This window comes from Galeopterus variegatus, unplaced genomic scaffold, assembly GCF_000696425.1.
Source record: "Galeopterus variegatus unplaced genomic scaffold, G_variegatus-3.0.2 Scaffold1117, whole genome shotgun sequence".
NCBI lineage: Eukaryota > Metazoa > Chordata > Mammalia > Dermoptera > Cynocephalidae > Galeopterus > Galeopterus variegatus.
In genome coordinates, this window is record NW_007727228.1 from 339,500 (window position 1) to 345,499 (window position 6,000).

The following is a 6,000-nucleotide window of genomic DNA, read 5'->3' on the forward strand; positions in this document are numbered from 1 at the left end:
AAAAAAAGAAGAAATAAATGACAATTTTAGAACTGAAAAATGCAATAAATGAAATTTTAAAACTCAGTGAATGAGCTCAATAGCAGAATGGAGGAAAGTATCAGTGAACTGGAAGATAGAACCATAGAGATTACTCATTCCAAACAACAGAGAAAAAATAGACTGGGGGAGAAACATAGCTCAGGGTATTGCAGTGTGAGTATAGCAAAAATCTAATATTACTGTCACTAGCATCTAGGAAGGAATAGAAACAAGGCCCATACTATTTAATCATTTTTATACCTGTCCCAGAGGCATTATTATTTGCTCACCTCCATGATAGTATCAGACTATCTTTGCCCAGATCACTCTGAGCTCCCCAAGTTCTCTCTTTCTTTTCTTTCCTTCTTTCTTTCCCTTCTTCTTTTCCTTCTTTGTTTTCCACAACAAGTTTTGATATCCCTTCTCTACTTCCTACTTTTTAGGACTCAACTCTAAATGACCTTCCCCTAGAAGTCCTGGTGGGGGGTGGGGAGAGCAATAAATAAGTAGTCATGAAAATCATTTAGTCTGATTAAGAAACTATTTCTAATCACTTTCAAAAACTATCAGTTAGTATTAGGTTTAGCTGGAAGAAACAGAAAGTTCACATGATAACAATTTGGTTTTGCCTCACATAAAAGAAGTCTAGACCATGGCCATTATGGCAGCTCTGAGTTATCAAAAATCCAGCCTTCTCTTTTTGTTTTACTATCTAGCATTGTTTTCTAGCCTCAGGATTACTTCATGATCCAAGATCTTGTCTGAGTCCCAGGCAAAAGGAAAGAAGAGGGGGGAAAGGTGAAAGAAAGGGATGTGCCAGTGGACTGTCCTCACTTTCAGAAGCCTTTCTATAAGTCTCACCCTACAATTTGCCTTCTGACTGACCAGAACTTAGTCATTTAGCCATACTTCGCTGCAAAGAAAGATTAGAAATGTAGCTGGGGCAAGGTCAAGGGTTCAAATCCCCTTACTGGCCAGCCACCAAAAAAAAAAAATGTAGCTGGAGAAAAAAAAGGAAGAGTGGATTTGGATAGGCATGACCAATCTTTGCCACAGGTGGTTTCAAAAATGTTTTAGAGTACAAATCATTGATAAGATAATTAAATTGTATCCCAAGTTGACAGCATATCTAAGTACATATTATTATATTTATTTAAATGGATTAGAATTGGAAATATCAGTATGAACTAATGCCTAACATAGATACAGATGGTTACATATAGAAATATTTATCAATATGTATGTGTGTGTGTGTGTGTGTGTGTGTGTGTGTGTGTGTATATACAAGTTAGTATATACACATATTGATAAATATGTATGTATGGAACCATCTATCTATGTTAAGAAAGGGATGTATACAAATGATGAATATTTTAATTAAAAAGGGATGTGTACAAATGATGACTTTTAATTCTAATAAGACCAGCACATCAATACAGTCTTTATGTCACAAGTTGTCTTAGTTCACTTCAAGCTACTATAACAGAATACCACAAACTGGGTAATTTATGAAGAACAGAAGTTTATTTCTCATAGGCCTGGGGTCTGGGAAGTTCAAGATCAAGGTTCTGGCATCTTGTGTGAGCCTTCTTGCTGTGTCCTCATGTGGCAGAAGGCAGAAGGGCAAGAGATGAGAAATGTGTCCTCACATGGCAGAAGAGTGAAATAGGGTGGACCTATTCCTGAAACCCCTTTTTATAACAGTATTAATCCATTCGTCAGGGCAGAGCCCTCATAACCTAAACACCTCCTAAAAGTCCTCACCTCCCGACAATGTTGCATTGGGGATTAAGTTTCCAATGCATGAGTTTTGCAGACACATTTAGGCCTTAGCACAATTGATGAAAAAAAATTAATTTGCTTAAAGAAATAAAAGGTATGTATTGGTCCCCAATACTTAAAAGTCCCTGGTAGGCCTGGCTTTAGGAGAGACTTGTTTTCTCTGTTTCCACTCTGCTTGCCATTGTGTTGGTTTCTTCAAGCATCATGCACTGTTCAGTTGCTCCCTTAGCAGTTACCAATGGCAGTGGCTGCTTATGTTTTCGTACCAAACCACCCTGGGCTGTGTGAGATCTTAAGTAAAAGAGGGGAAATATTCTTCCTCACAGAAACTCTAGTTCTGGTCAGATTCTAGCTTATCTCTGAATGAATTACTTGGATTCCAAAACAATGGAATAAGTCAAAGCAATGGAATCAGGGCCCACTCTGGAGCTAAGCTGAGGTCATTCTCACTCAATCCAAAGAGTGTGAGCATGGGGGATGAGAAAAAGATACATACTGGGCTTTTTTACCCAAAAGAGGATGAAGGGCTACAGGATAACAATGGCTTCAACCTCAGTGAATGAGCAAAGTAATTCATAGATACGACTTTAGACAGGCTTTTAGTCTGGCCGCTCCAGGTAAAATCTTGTCCCCAAAATATGCTACAGTGCTTTTAAAAATTGGAATCAGAATGCCTCTGGACAAGTCATGCAGTCTCCAATGTTGACGTCATGTGTTTATGTAACCTATTGGCCCCTTTGTGATTGAGGAAGCCATGGATCAACTTTGTTCCATATCCCCAATATCAATTATAACAAAAACAGTCAAGTATGTGGTTTTGCTTTTGTTTATTTGGTTTTGCTTCAAGGCATAATTACCAGAGGATCCTGATATGATTTGGGTAGCCTTGAATCACTCTGATATTTCCTTGTCAGATTATTTCTATGTCTAGCCCAATTCATCTGTACAGATCATAAAACAGTGGTTTGCAATCCTGAATGCACATTAGAACTTTTTCAAAATACGAAGCCCAGTCCCCATCCAAAAGTAAATTCTGAAGTGAGTCATAGAGCATTTCAATTTATTTTTAATTTCCTCAAGTGATTCTGCTCTGCAGTGAGTATTGAGAGCTACTGCCGTAGAAGGTAAAACTATCTGAGATGTAGTGCTCAGGAATGAATCATGCTGGCAATGACAGTGGGCTTAGAGAGCAAGACACAGTTATGAGAGATATATAGGAGGCAAAACTGGTATTACCAGTTTCTTCCAGGAGTTGAAAGAGACTTGCAAGAGAAGGAGTAATCTAGGTAGACTCCCAGGCTTTTGGCTTAGGTGACTGGATAGATAAAAGTGCCATTTCCCAAGACAGGGTACTGGGTAATGCTAAGTTGGAAGTGGAAATATCCAGGGGTAATTGGCCATACAAAGAGTCTGAGTTAGAAATGTAAATTTAGAAGTAATAATTCATGAATGTAGATGCAATTACTCCAAACATTTCTAAAGAGAAAAGGGAACATGGTTTGGGATAAGGAAGAACTTTTAAACGAGTCACAAAAGCACAAAGACTAAAGAAAAGTATTAATGCATTCAACAATATTATAATTAAGGAATATTTGTTTACCAAAAGATAGCAAAAAGAAAGTAAAAAACAAGCCACAAACTGGGAAAAGATGTGTGCAACACTTAAAAACATGAATGCATCAGTATCCAGAATATATAAAAACTCCTACAAATCAATAAAAAACATATAAAAAACCAACACAAAAAAATAGGTAAAAAACATAAACAGGTATTTTTTTAATGATCATAGAATGCATAGTATGTTAGTTTTATGTGTCAGCTTGGCTAGGCCACATGATGCCCAAATATCTAATTAAACATTATTCCTGCGTGTCTCTATGAGGATGTTTCCAGAAGAGATTAGCATTCGAATTGGTGGACAGAGTAAAGCAGATGATCCTCCCCAATGTGGTGGACATCATCCAATCCTTCAAGGGCTTGAGTGGAACAAAAAGGTGGAGTAAGGTTGTATCTACACTTCTTCTGCCTCATCACTTGAGCTCAGACATAGATCCTCTCCTGCCATTGGTCCTCCTGGTTCTCGGGTCTTTAGACTCAGACTGTAGTCTACACCATTGGCCTTCCAGCTCTCAGGCCTTCGAACTACACTACCAGCCTTCCTGTGTCTCCAACAGACAGCAGATCATAAGTCTTCTCAGCCTCCATAATCACTTGAGCCAATAACTTATAATACATCACTTTCTAGAGAGAGATGGGGCGGGGGGTGGTGAGAGAGAGATCTTAGTGGTTCTGTTTCTCTGGAGACCCCTGACAAATACAGAAACTGGTACTAAGAAGTGGAATGCTGCTATAAACGAATACCTGAAAATGTGGAAGCAGCTTTGGAACTGGATAAGGGGTAGAGGCTGGAAGAGTTTTGAGGTACATGCTAAAAACTGCCAGTACTGCCATGAAGGGAATTTGAAAGGCAATTTTGGCAAGGGCTCAGAAAGAAAAGAAGAGAACTGTAGAGGTAGTTTCTGTCTTATTAGAGAATACAAAAATAACCGTGTATAACTATTTAAAGGATGTTGGTAGAAATATGGAGGGTAAAAGCCTTTCTGATGAGGCCTTAGAAGGAAATGAGGAACATGTTATTGGAAACTGGAGGAAAGATGATCCTTGTTAAAAAGTGGCAAAAAATTAGGCTGAATTACGTTCGTGTTCTAGTGTTTTGTGGAAGGTAGAACTGGTGAGTGGTGCAAGTGGATATTTATCTGAGGAGATTTCTAAGCAGTGTTAAAAGAGTGGCCTGATTCCTCCTGACTGCTTAGAGTAAAATGCAAGGGGCAAGAAATGAATTGATGATGGAATTGTTAAGCAAAAAGGAATTAGAAGTTAAAAATTTGGAAAATTCTCAGCCAGTTCATATTACAAAAAATTGGAAAGCATGTTTAGAAGAGAACACTAAGGGTGTAGCAGACCAACCTTTTGAGGAGGAGATTAGTATGTGTGTGAAGTATATACTTAATCAAGCATCTCAACAGAAACTAGGAACAGAAATGGGATTATACCAGCAGAAACACTGCCAGCTGGGACTAAAAGAAACAGAGAGCACAAAATGAAGGAAGGCTTAACTTGAACTTCTTAAATTATACAGAACTAGACAATATAGTTATTTGGGGGAAGAATATGTGCTATTCTTCAAGACAAGGGAAGAAAGACCCTGAAGGCAGTTGAGAAATCACCTGGCTGCCACTCCCACTATAGACCCAGCGTGCGCAGACTGGAGGGCAGGGCTGCCTCCACATTGATTTCTAAGGGTAGGCCCAATGCCCAGCAGAGCCATGGGGAGAGAGCCACCCAGAGATAGAGGGGAATGACCTCTGCCGTCAGAGCCATGGGCCCGTAACTCCCACCAGGCAGAGCCATGGAGGTAGGTCCACTACCAGTGGGTCCTAGGGACAGGACCACTGCCCCAGAGGGTCTGGAAGGCAGAGCATTGAGCCAAAGATTATTCTCAAGCTTGAAGAGCTAATGGAATTTGCCTTTCTATGTTTTGAACTTGCTTGGGACCCTTCACTTCTTTCTTCTTTCCTATTTCTCCCTTCTATGTTTGTCTCACCATTGTATTTTAAAAGCACATAACTCATTTGGTTTCACAGGTTCAGAGCTGGAGAGGAATTGTGCCTCAGGACAAATCATACCTTGAGTCTCACCCATGTCTTATTTAGATGATACTTAGATGAGACTTTGGTCTTTAGATTTTAGAGTTGTGCTGGAATAAGTTAAGACTCTTGGATTGTTGTGATGAAACAAATGTATTTGGCATGTGAGAAGAATATGAATTTTGGGGGGCCAAGGAAAAAATACCATGGACTGTAGTTTGTGTCTCCTATCCCTCCTCCCCCTGCCCAAATTCATATGTTGAAGTCCTAACTCCCAATATGATGTATTAGGAGGTGGAGACTTTGGCAGTTAATTAGGTCATGAGGGTGAAGCTCTCGTGAATGGTATTAGTGTCCTTATAAAAATATGAGAGAACTTGCTTCCTCCCTCTCTGCTCTCTGCCATGGGAGGGTACAACAAGAAGACAGCCATCTGTAAACCAGGAAGTGGGCCCTCACCAGACACTGGGTCTGCTGGCACCTTGATCTTGGATTTCCCAGTCTCCAGAACTGAAAAATAAATTTCTGTTGTTTAAGCCCCCCAGTCTAT

The 6,000-nt window shown here is 39.6% G+C and overlaps 1 long non-coding RNA gene across 1 annotated transcript in view; it reads left to right on the forward strand.

The window, feature by feature from the left end:
* The window catches only part of LOC103592261, a 12,264-nt gene that overhangs the window by 4,211 nt on the left and 2,053 nt on the right, over positions 1-6,000 (forward strand). The window lies entirely within an intron of this gene.